Below are 13,594 nucleotides of genomic sequence, written 5' to 3' on the forward strand. Positions count from 1 at the left end.
TCGGGCTGTGCAATGCTCCTGCTGTTTTACAAGAGTTCATGAACGATATCTTTCGGGACGTTTTGGGGACATTCGTTATCGTATATTTGGACGACATCCTCATTTTCTCTAAGAACTTAGAGGAGCACATTCGCCATACCAAACTGGTACTCTCTTGGCTTCGTGCTAATCGCCTCTACGCTAAATTGGAGAAATGTCTGTTCCATCAGACGTCCACAGCCTTCCTAGGCTATATTATCTCTAACCAAGGCTTTACTATGGATCTGGAGAAATTGAAGTCTGTACTCGACTGGCCCTTGCCGAATTTTCTCAAGGCCATGCAGCGCTTCCTTAGCTTCGCCAATTATTACCGGAAGTTCATCCGTAATTTCTCTACCATGGCTCTGCCTATTACCGCCTTAACCAAGAAGAGTGCGGATCCGACTACTTGGTCTCCCGAAGCCATAGAAGCCTTCGAATTCCTCAAGAAAGCCTTTGTGTCTGCACCCATCCTACGGCATCCTGATACTTCTCTTCCCTTCACGCTAGAAGTTGACGCCTCCGATGTGGGAGCCGGTGCAGTACTCTCTCAGAGAACCACTCCACAGGAAAAACTCTATCCGTGTGGATTCTTTTCTCGGAAGTTCTCTTCGGCTGAGAGAAATTACGATGTTGGGAACCGTGAGCTTCTGGCCATTAAATTGACTCTCCAGGAATGGAGGCATCTTCTCGAAGGTACCAAGGAGCCTTTTGCCATCCTCACTGATCACAAAAACTTACAATATATTGAGGGGGCTCGTTGATTAGGTTCCCGTCAGGCTCGTTGGGCACTGTTCTTCTCTCATTTCAACTATACCATTTCTTATATTCCCGGTACCAAAAATATTAAGGCGGACGCTCTCTCTCGCCAGTTTGCTATGGAGAACGACTCTAACGAATCCACCGAATCAATTCTTCCCGCCAAATGTATTATTTCCGCCAATAATTTCGATGTTTTGGATGAAATTAACAAAGCCCAAGTTCACATCCCCAGGAGATTTAGGGTGCCAGAGGGAGGTTTGTACGCAGCTCCATGTTTTCGCCACAAGATTCTACTTTGGGGGCATTCTTCAAGATCGGCTGGTCATCCAGGCTTCAAGAGGACAGCAGATCTTACCAAACGGACCTTTTGGTGGCCTAAGATGAACAAGGACATTTTCAACTTCACCAGTGCTTGTCCGATCTGTGCCCAGAGTAAGTCCGCCCGTCACAAACCCTCTGGTCTCCTCATGCCCCTCCCCATTCCGGAACAACCTTGGAAACATATCTCTATGGACTTTATTGTGGAACTCCCCAATTCTAAAGGGATGAATACCATCCTTGTTGTAGTAGATAAGTTTTCCAAGCAATCACACTTTGTACCCCTCAAGGGTCTTCCTAATTAAGCTACTCTGGCCGACATTTTTTCTAAAGACATTTTTAGATTACAGGGTGTACCTATTTCAATTGTTTCTGACAGAGGTTCTCAATTCATTTCTAAGTTTTGGCGTGCATTTTCCCAGAGACTTGGGATTTCTCTTCTATTTTCCTCGGGTTATCACCCTCAGACCAACGGTCAAATGGAAAGAATGAATCAGTCCCTCGAGCAGTATCTCAGATGTTTGGTCTCCGAGCCTCAAGACAACTGGGTGGATCTATTACCTTGGGCCGAGTTTGCTATTAACTCCTTAAAAAATTAGTCCACGTGGGGCATTCCGATGACGTCAACCAGGACAGATGGGTGAAGGGAGAGCTCCGGAGACCCACTCACACAAACACTTAATATAGGCACTTTTCGCCCAACAAAAAACAAAAAAACCCCAAAAGGCTCCCGACTACCTCCTAAAACACGAGGGATGTCAAATAAAGGGAAAAACCAGCCGATCCAGGGTGTTGGCAGGTTCTTCACCCCCGCGAAACAACACGCTGAGGCGGGGGGAAGAAAACAAGATGGCGGACCAACACCAGGCGCACGAGGCAAACAAGGCCTCTCAGACCCGGCAAGCCCCGCTGAGATCCCCCCTCCCCCGGACGGGGGGATCACGAAGGAATTCCTAGAGGAGCTCCATGCCAAACTCCAAAGATCACTGCAAGCTAACCTCAAGGAAGCGGTCGCAGAAATTAAGCAGGATATCCAAGGCCTACAAGAGCGCACTACGACGCTGGAGGACAGGCTTGAAGAGGCCTTGCAGCATCAGTCTGAAGCTGACGAAGAAATAATTCGCCTAGGCCAGGAAATACATACACTCCGCGATGCCTTAGAGGACCAAGAAAACCGGGACCACCGCCAGAACCTGCGGATCCGCGGCATCCCTGAAGCGGTTTAGCCCACCCACCTGAGAGCTTACCTTACCTGGACTTATTTTCTTCTATATGCCCAGACTTAGACCCTCGCGATATGGAGATCGATAGGGCGCACAGAGCTCTGGGCCCACGATCTGACGATGCGAACCGCCGGCGAGACATGATCGTGCGGCTCCACAGTTATTTCACCAAGGATAAGCTAATCGGAGCATGCCGAGAAAGGGACACGATCATGTTCCGGAACGAATCGCTCCAGGTCTATAATGACCTGTCAAAACTAACTGTGGACCGCCGAAAGGCGATGCGCCCCCTCACACTGCTCCTCCGCGAGAAGGAAATAAAATATAAGTGGGGATTCCCCTTTAAACTGGTAATATCCCACAAGGGTAAATTCCTCTCCATACGGCATCCCGAAGAAATGGAACACCTAGCAAAAGCCTTGGGCCTCCCCGTGGAACCTTTCCAGACTGCCCATCCAGCCGGAAACCGAGCCCGAGACAGGGAGGACCCGCCGGTAAGAGCCTCGGAACGGATCGCGGAGCAACGGCAGTCCCGCGACAAATGAAGTAACAGCTGCAGCTAATCAACATACCTTCCCAGGAGAGCTCCAACATCTGCTCCGGAATCCCACAAAATGGCGCCACAAGAGGCCTCACCTTTCCAGGAAGAACCCCATCGATCCTCAGACGAGCAGCGACTGATGCTTCCACCATACGCGGTACACCTCCGTTTCCAGCCGCCTCATCACGTGGGACCAGGTGACGGATTCCGTAAAGTTTCATCGGGAGAGCCGAGCGGACGACACCTGGGTAGTCCCTTACCAGACCCGGCTCCATTTTGTTCCTCACCCACCCCCTCGGCCGAGGGGGAACCGACATACCATCTGAATTCCTGCCTTCTCCTTCTCATCACGATGACGATAGAAGCACAGGACATACCAGACCCAACCGCCCGCATCCCGCGGATGATCGCTAAAGGACAGGGTCTGTAACGCAGAAGCACTTACACACTTAGTCAGTTAGTCTTCCCCCACTGCTCCATGTTAAGCAATGTGATTGCCCCTGGTTGCGCGCTGCGCCATTCCTCGATAGAGAGTTAACCTAGTCTAGATAACGACCCCACTCTACCCCCCACCCAGTCCCCCTTCCTCCCCCCTCGCCCTTTGCCCCTTTCCCATCCCTCCTACTACCCCCCCCTCCACCACCATACCCTCCTCCCCTCCTCCCCCCATCATCACCCCCCCTCCCCTCCTCCCCCCCCATCACTTCCCTCCCCCCTCACCAACCCCCGAATCCCCTTCCCCTCACCCCGATCATGTTCCCTCACCCCCCACCCCCCCCCATGGCAGTCCCCACGAGCAATCTTAAGCGGTAGACTAACACACAGTTCAAAGAAGCGAAGCCAGTTTAGGCAGTCAGAGAACCTCTCAACGTAGGAGTGTGCTTCTCTCTGTTTGTGTTTCATTCGCTCTCTTACCTCACTGGGACCTTGATGCGTTACCCCAAGTTAAGTTGTGTGACCCCCCTTGGTTACGCGTCGCACAAAATGTTGTTGTAGAGTTAAACGGCGCTTCCTTTTCTCCTAACCCTCTGTCATCCTAATACTGATGCTATATGACTCTCCCGCAACATAAAAAGGAACAGACTATACGGTTTGAGTGTAAATAGATCTAAGGAACCCCCCCCCAGGTCCCCCCCCCCCCTTTCCTAACCTGTGCAAAATGTTGGTTGCTCACTCAGCAATGCTAGGTAATCAGGAAACCTATTGATGTGGATAATATGCATACGTTCAAAGGTACAGCAGTTCAGGGATAAGCTACCAACTCCATGATGCAATCCCATCCCCTCCCTCCAATCCCCCCCTCCCCTCACCCCCCCTACCTCCCACTACACCCCCCATCCCCTCCCCCCTCCCCCCCTCCTCCCCCCTCCCCCTCCTCTTCCCCCCCTCCCCCCCTTCCCCCTCCCTCCTCCCCCCCCCAAGGACCCATAGTCTTCTGAATCAGTTCCCAACCAAACTGCGGAGAGCTGCATTACTCAGGCTTGCCACAGGAGACCACGGAACCTCCTAAATGTTGTGAATGTCTGACATGCAATCAACTGGATATATACTGTATATTTTATGTGCTGACTGATGTTCATACCCAAACACATCCTAACTTGCTCCACTCCCCATCCCCCACCCCCTCTCACCCCGACCTCCCCCACTCCCCTATATCCCCCCCCCAACCCCTCCCCCTCTCCACATTCGTCACACAGAAATTATACTCAAATAACGTCGGAAACTATAGACTATGTGAGTGATGTACTGTTACAATCATTGCAAGGTGACCCTCCCCCTTCTCTACCCTCCCCTCCCCCCTCCCTTCTTCCTCTTCCTCTCCCTCTTCCCCTCTGAGTCCATCCTCATACCGGTCGCTTACCCCCCCCAACCCCCCATACCCATCCATCCACCCCCCCCCCTAGACTCCCAGCTACGTCCACCTTCCCTACTTGGATAAACCAAGTACGTACCCTCTCCTCAAACCCCCCCACACGAGGGGAAACAGGCCTTGCGTCTGACAGGCCTAACCTGCCCCGCCGGAGATAAGGTACTCTGATACCCCAATAACCAAGGTTTCTCAGAGAAATTAGGCTCGGACGAAACCGTAGATACCCAAGGGTCTCCACCCTGCCCGAACCTGCCGGAGACCGTCACCGGACCCGCCCCCAAGGGTCTTATACCCCACCAGCCGGTCTTTAGCCCAGACCGGTTCTAAATCTTTTAGACCCCATTAGGGTCGACTTTCTTTTCTTCTTCTTTTCCCCGCTGTCACTGTCCCAGCGGTCCCCCGTCCCACCTTCCCCCTCCTGCCCACTCTGGCTGTCTGCCCCTATCACTAGACCAACAATAACACACACCGACCTTCGTAAAGGTAAGAACCCCCCCTTACTGAGACTTAACCCCAAATCCTCCTTCTCCCACCAAGAAGGGAAAGCCCTCACAAGCCAATAACAAACCCAGACAGTATGGCCCACCAAAAAGCATTAAAAATTGTTTCCTTAAATGTCAAGGGCCTACATAATAATAGGAAGAGACGCCTAGCCCTCCAGGAAATAAAAAAGTCGGGCTGCAATGTTGTTTTCCTCCAGGAGACGCACTTCACGTCTCAAGATCCGCCCAAAACATTCCAACATGCGTATCCGTTGAGCTATTTCTCATCATTCAGTAGCAAACGCAGAGGGGTTGCCATTCTGATTCGTCAGGGCACTGCAATTTAATCTAACAAAAATCCAGGCAGATCCAGAGGGAAGATTTATTGTAGTCTACGGCTCACTTTCAGGCTCGGCAATCGCCCTTATTAACCTATACGCCCCAAACGAGAACCAGACATAATTTCTGAAAAAGGTTCTGGAAGAAATTGACCCACAGTACTTATCCTCGCTACTCATAGCGGGTGACCTGAACATGGCTCTCAACCCAAAAGAAGACAAATCGAGCCACCCAGGACGACAACACTCCACTCAGTCACAAAGACTGGGGAAAAAATTTAAAGACATTGTGGGTGACTTTTCTCTGGTGGACATTTGGAGAACACAACATCAGGGGCAAAGGGATTATACCTTTTACTCGGCACCTCACCAGACCTATTCCCGTATTGACTACTTTCTTGCTACCAAGAACATTCTAGAGGCCACCACTGACTCAGACATCGGCCCTATCACGTGGTCAGATCACGCTCCCATCACCATGACCCTATCCATTCCATTCGTGAAATCGATCTCGTATAGCTGGAAACTTAACGACTCCTTACTGAACCACTCCGGGACAGTGCTGGAGCTCAAAAAAATCCCTTAGGGAATACTTTAGAATAAATGCGGGCTCTGTCTCGTCTCCAGCAAGCCTGTGGGAAGCCCATAAGGCGACAATCCGAGGAAACCTTATCTCGATTGCCTCCCACCGGAACAAAACTAAACTCAAATTAACCAAAGAGCTTACAGATAAAATAGTCAACTTAGAGCAGCAGCATAAAAATAACTCCTCTCGGAGAATCTATAAACAGCTGACAACTGCTAGAAACGATTTGAAAGTAATCCAATTGGAAAACGTAGAAAAAGCTCTTAAATGGACGGGTCAGAGGTACTATGATAAAGGGAACAAGGCCGATAGACTTCTTGCTAGTAAGCTAAGAGGAATACAAAAAAGATCACAAATAACGGCGATCAAGAATAACTCTGGTGAGATTCTATACAATGACAAAAAAATAGCAGAGGAATTCACCAAATTTTATACCAAATTATATAACCTGAGGGCTCGCTCTGCTAACCCTAGTACAACTGACTTAACGTCAGCTATAGACTATCTAGACGACTGCGAACTCCCCTCGCTAACTGAGGAAGAAAATATTAGTTTAAACGCAAAAATAACGGTAGAAGAATTGGAAGCGGCCGTCAAGGCGTCAAAAATCTCCAAGACGCCGGGCCCTGATGGTTTCACGAATGCCTACTATAAGAAATTTCTCCCCATCTTGTCCACTCACCTATTGAATTTGTTCAACTCATTCCTGGAAGGTAGTCCTATCCCATCTTCAATGTCATCCGCTAATCTGGCCATAATACTCAAAGAAGGGAAGGACCCCACTCAGTGTGGAAGTTACAGACCAATCTCACTGTTGAACAACGACCTTAAATTATATAGTAAAATTTTGGCGAACAGACTTAATCCTATCCTCCCGAGGCTGATACACATGGACCAGGTCGGGTTTGTCCTGGGCCGTCAGGCCTCAGACAATACCCGTAAGATAATTAATTTAGTTGATCACGCCCACCAGACAGGCTCAAAGGCGATGTTACTAAGCCTTGACGCAGAGAAGGCGTTTGACAGAATTGACTGGCTATTTTTAGACCAAACGCTAGTAAAATTTGGGTTCAGGGACTCGTTCCTGAAGGGTGTTCGAGTGCTTTATCAAAACCCGTCTGCCTCAGTACGACTATCAGGTGGAGGCCCTGAACGATTCCAAATTAGAAATGGAACCCGGCAAGGGTGCCCCCTATCCCCCCTCCTTTTCGCCCTCACAATTGAACCTCTGGCGACCAAAATAAGACATAACCCGAACATCCAGGGTATCCCCATCGATAAAGAACAATACAAAATCTCCCTATTCGCTGATGATATCATTCTAACTTTGACTAAACCCCTCACTTCCCTCCCTAACCTTCAGAAGGAACTGACGGAGTTCGGAAAGGTATCAGGATATAAAATAAACAGCGACAAATCAGAGGCCCTAAATCTTAGTCTCCCAGATCCCGAAGTTAAACTACTCAAACTAAATTTCAGCTATAGATGGTGCCCTTCATACATTAAATATCTGGGAATTAATGTGTCTAGGCACTATCGGGATTTATACCGGGATAACTACCCGAAGTTATGGGACAAGATCAAAAAGGATCTAGATCAGTGGGAAGGTTACCAGATTTCGTGGATCGGGAGGATGATATCCGCTAAAATGAATATACTCCCAAGAATGTTATACTTTTTTCAAACACTCCCAATCCACGTTCCGGGCACTGATCTGAAAAACATACAAAACAGATTGTTCCCCTTTATTTGGCAGGGCAGGAGACCCAGAGTCGCCAGATCGGTCCTGTTGGCATCAAGATCTAGAGGGGGTCTGGGGGTACCAGACCTATATAAATACTACCTAGCTGCTCAACTGAAGCAGGCAGTAATGTGGAACTCAGACCCGGCCCATTGTTGCTGGGTAAAAATTGAGACTCAATATGCCAAGATGCCTTCTCTGCTAGCCTGCCTCTGGAGCCTGGACAGAGGAGATGGGCACACACACAACCTAAAACTACAGGCCTCACGGCACACGTGGGAAGTCTGGATAAGTTGTAAACACAAATATGGCCTCTCCTCGACAAGTTCCTAATTGATCCCCATATTTAATAACCCGAAATTCCCCCCGGGATGTGGATCTAAACTGTTCGACCATTTCAGCACACGGGGTATAGGGGCGATTGCCGACCTACTAAGCCTTGGGAAGCTCCTGAGCTATCAAGAACTGAGGGCCAAACACAAAATTAGAGAATTGGACACATTCAAATACCTCCAAACCAGAAACTTTATTCGGACAACATGCCCACTCCCAGAATACCCCACTCTCACTAAATTTGAACACCTCTGCAAGGTCAAGACCCACCAGAAAGGTCTAATCTCGGAGATCTATAGTGCACTAGAGCACTCAACGACCTTCAAACAGCATGACTACATGCTCAGATGGGCGACAGACCTGAGTATAAATATAGAAAGAGAGACTTGGGAAGAAATCTGGCAGGCAGCCTCAGAAACTTCCCTATGTACTACAATAAAGGAAAACATTTATAAAATTATGTTTGGCTGGTATCTTACCCCAGCACGATTAAACCAGATCTACCCTTTGGCATCAGACCTATGCTGGAGAGGCTGTGGTCATAGAGGGGACATGGTCCACATCTGGTGGTCCTGTCCAGAAATTGTAAAGTACTGGGCCAAAGTCCAAATTTTGATAAAAGGTCACCGACCTAGAAATACCTATTGAACCACTGACCTTCCTGTTGGCCGCACCAATGTCTGACATTGTCCGACCAACTAGGAAATTAATATCCTTCATTCTTACCGCGGTGAGATGCTGTGTTGCGGCCTCCTAGAGGAAAACAACCACGCCGGCTATGAGTACAATCAAAAAAAGAGTCGGTGATGTTATTACCATGGAAAGGCTTACTGCCATTGTGAGACAAAAACTCCCCGCCTTCGAGGATGTTTGGGAACCTTGGATTCTCCTTAATAGAGAGCAGCAGTCAGCTCTGATGAGACGGAGAACCACCCCCTCCCCATAGAGGACTAAAAACTACCCCTGGGACAGAACCCCCAACAGCCAGGTGGGACACCCACCCCCTTATCCCCCTCTCCCTCCCCCCTCCCCCCCACCTCCCCTCCCTCAAACCCCCCCCCTGACTTCCCTCCCTGAAGGCGCTCCCCCTTTTTTCGACAACTCAGGTTGTCATTTTGTTTCCCCCAAAAAAAGGTGTTAAAATGTTAGGCAATACCGTTTGTTATACCTGTATTTATGTTTAAATGCCTAATAAAAATATTTGAAAAAAAAAAAATGAGTCCACGCAAGAGTCGCCTTTCTTCATTAATTTCGGATTCCATCCTAGCAGTCTTCCCCTCTCCTCCCTCCCCTCTGGTGTTCCTGCAGCAGATTCTCATGTCTCCACGCTCCAAGACCCTTGGAAGAACATTCTAAAAACCTTACAAACTGCTGTTCAAAGACAAAAAACAAAGGCAGATCTGCGACGTCAAGCGGGCCCATCGTTTAAAAGCGGAGAGAGTTTTTGGTTATCCTCTAAAAATATATGGCTCAAGACTCCTTCTCAGAAATTGTCTCCAAGATTCTTGGGTCCTTTTAAAGTCCTCGAGAGGATCAACCCGGTCGCGTACTGTTTGGCACTTCCCTCCACCATGAGGATCCCCTCGGTCTTCCATGTGTCGTTACTCAAACCGGTTATCCAAAGTGCTCATTTTCCTGATCGTCCCCAAAGACCCAACCCTGTCACCATTCAAGTTCAACAAGAGTATGAGGTCCACTCCATACTCGATTCCCTTTGGTCCAGAAGCAGTTTAAAATTCCTTGTCCACTGGAAGGGTTATGGACCAGAAGAACGTTCCTGGATACCGTCTCACCACATTCACGCCCCGACGCTCCTTAGGCAGTTTCGCTGGAAGCTCCCTCAAAAGCCATGGCAAGATCGTCCGGAGTCCGATCCTCAAGGGGGGGATACTGTGACGGATCGGGGGACTCGCGCTTCCCAGCGTGTCCCTGTCACCTCTGTTTCCACTGCCTCTAGCCCTCCCTCTTCCCTGCGTTCTCGCTCTCTCCCTCGCGGCCGTTCCTCTGCGGCGCGGTTGGCATGCCCTGACGCGCGTTAAGACCACCTGCGCATCTTCCGCAATGTGCGCACGCGTTCACAATCCCTGGTACCCCTCCTCGGCACCCGCGGCCCCCGGCGTGCCTCTATCCCCCAAGCTTCCACATTACCTTGCTCCTCTGCCTCTCCGTCCCTCTCACCCCTGTTGCCGAGCGCCCCCGCGGTGCTGCCGCCTTCACGTTCTGTGACATGCGCGGTGCACACACATAATACCCTTACAGAGGGCGCACGCACACGCTCCAGTTATTTGCCGTCTAGCTCTGCCCCCCGTGCCTTACAAGCCATATCCCTTAATTATTCCCCTGTCTCCTCCCCTGCTCTCTCAGACCTATCCCTGCAAACTCTCTCTCAAACCTCTGATCCTCCCCTCTCTCCTATTGGTTCTCCTTCCTTTATAACCCTACTCTGTCCACTTCCTCATTGCTCTGCATAGCTTTCCTGTGACTCCTGTGTGTGCAGTGTCTATGCCTAGCTCCCTTGTTTGTTTCAGCGCTGGTTCCTGTTCCTGCTTCTGTTTGGATTTCCCTGGCTTGAACTTACTGCTTTGGATTTGACTACTCTGCTTTCTCCTGCCCTTGAACCTTGGCTTACGGACTTCACTACGCTGCTCTCTCCAATCCTTGAACTCTGGCACACGGACATTACTATCCGTTCTCTGGCACCCCGGACTTTGCAAGTATACGTTAACCCTTTTTTTACCAGGCCCAGCAACGCATTACCACACCCCGGGCATGCCCTCACTACTGTGGGTGCGTGTTATACCCTTACCCACCTCAGTACTGGGGACTGGCCAGGTCTGCGGGAATACAGGCGTTACAAGGTGCTTGTTCTTTTACATACTGTGTGAATATTATTGTGTTGGTGTCCTGCGAGGAACAACTAACGCTCTGCTGGGAGCCATCGCTGGTGGAGGTGCTGCATCTGGTAAGAGACAATACGTATATATATATTGCCCCAGGCTCTCCCTGGCAGAGGCTCAGGCCCTGCGAGCTAACATGTTATACAGCATTGGTAGTCATCCTGTATCCTAGGGGAAACAGACAAACATTTTGGCTTAAAATATTTTGGCAAAAGTATTGAACCAAATCACCCATATTTATTAAGAAAGAATATAGATGGAACACCTAGTAATGTACTAAATGATTTGTCAAGTCGGATGAAGCATTGGGGTCTTTTTGTCTTGAGTTTTAAGGTTAGTCCTAAAGGTGGGGAGAGAAGGTGCTGGGCCAAAACAGAGTTTTTTTTTAACTTATATAATTAAATATCTGTGCTGTGTCAGATACATTTTTTGTTGATACATAGCAACATAATTCTACAATAACAATTTAAAAATGCTTTTTAAGATTAACAACAGGTTCAACTTGGTGGAGGATTTTGATGCAGGTTGCAGTTTTTATAGTACATTCCATTTACATCTGTGCATCATGCACATCCCATTTGGGAGCTCCAATGTACTTGACTAAAAACATTTTTGATGCATAAGGTGCACAATGAGAATAAAATGGTTAGTACATAGATGTAATATATAATTTGTGATTTATGCGTGTCAATTGTACGCAAAAATGCAATGTGCGACACAGTACATTGGCTTCAAAGTCTACTTTCTTTAATGTTTGTAATGATTGTATTTTATGATAATGTTACCAAAATGTCTTATCTTGGGTATACTACTGTCATTTATTTTGGAAAAAATCATTTTTTTGTTAACAGAGGATTATTGTCTATAAATTCAAACGCTCATATAAAGAGAAAGCTCCCTTAGGGGCCTATTCACAAAGCAGTGATCAGTGGTTTAATGGGTGATAAATACCCTCATAGCGCGATACTGCCTGCTCTGCTATTCTCAAAGCAGTGAGTATCGTGCTATAATGGCTTTTCAACGCCCATTAACAGCCAGAGGGAAAAAAAAGTCACCCGTCAATCCAAAAAAAGCAAAAATAACTGTTTTTTGCCAGAAGTAGCTATTCACAAAGCAGTGATAAGTTAATCGGCCTATAAAATCTCTCAATCTTTTAGAACCAACTGAAGGCTGGTGCTAAAAGATTGATAGATGCATAAAAGCATTTTTTTGTGCACAGGATTGATACCGAAGGCTGGCGGGGGTCTCCAGGAGTTTCCGGGTGGTCCCTGTGGGTGACCGGGGGCCTCCGGGTTGTCCCCTCGTCTGTCCAGGGGCCTCTGGGTGGCCCCGTTGGTGCCCGGGTGGGTGGTCCCCAGGGGTGTCTGAGGGCTTCCCAGTAGTCCTCTCGGCTGTCATGGGGCACTGAGGGTGTCCGGGGGTATCGCAGGTGTCCAATCTTCCTCGAGTGGTGCCTGCGTATTGTATTGTATGTCTTTATTTATATAGCGCCATAAATGTACATGAAGGAAAGGTACCAGAGTAGAGGGAAGAGTTAAAGATCTGTGTGAGCATAGGGATTATAGAAGGAGCAAGAGGTTTTAGGAGATGGGAGGGAATGGGATCAAGAAGGCAAGTGGTAGAGGGAGAAGAGGAGATCAGCAGTGATACATCCTCCTCCGAGATAGCAGAAAAAGAGTCAAGAAAGGCAGGAGGAGAGTTGGGAAGCATTGTGGGATGGGAGGAAGCAACAGATGGGATGTTCTGCCGTATGGACTCCTCCTTTTCCTTAAAAAAGTCAGCAAAGTCCTGAGGTGAGATGGAGGAAGAAGAGGAGGCAGCTGAGGGTGGTCTGAGTAGAGAGTCAAAGACAGAAAAGAGACGGCGTGGGTTAGACTTGTGTGTGTTGATTAGTGATGAAAAGTAGGTTTGTTTAGCCTGAAAGAGGGCAGAGTTGAAACAGGATAGCATAAATTTGTAGTGAATGAAGTCTGCGAGCGTATGAGATTTCCTCCAGAGGCGTTCAGAGGAACGAGTGGAGGAACACAGCATGCGTGTGTGGGAGTTTAGCCAGGGTCTGGGGTTAGAAGGGCGAGGACGGCAGAGAGAAAGCGGGACATGAAGATCAAGAGAGGAAGATAAGGCAGAGTTGTAGTTCCTGACCAGGTTGTCAGGGTCTGAAGAAGAACTGAGAGAGGAGAGGGAGGAGCGTAAAGTGGAATCAAGAGCTGGTAGGTTAATAGAGCGCAGGTTTCTGCAAAAACGAGGGCGAGATGGAGATGGAGATGGAGATGGAGAGAAGCGAGAGAGAGAAAATGAGATGAGGTGATGGTCGGAGAGAGGAAAAGGGGAAATGGAGAAGTCGGAGAGAAAGAAGTTTTTAGTGAAAACCAGGTCTAGGTAGTGTCCATCCTTGTGGGTGCTGCCTTCAGTCCACTGTTGAAGGCCAAAAGAAGAGGTTAGAGAAAGAAAGCGGGAAGCCCAAGGGAGAGAGGGGTCATCAATG

The sequence above is a fragment of the Ascaphus truei genome, chromosome 1, assembly GCF_040206685.1.
Source record: "Ascaphus truei isolate aAscTru1 chromosome 1, aAscTru1.hap1, whole genome shotgun sequence".
Classification (NCBI taxonomy): Eukaryota; Metazoa; Chordata; class Amphibia; order Anura; family Ascaphidae; genus Ascaphus; species Ascaphus truei.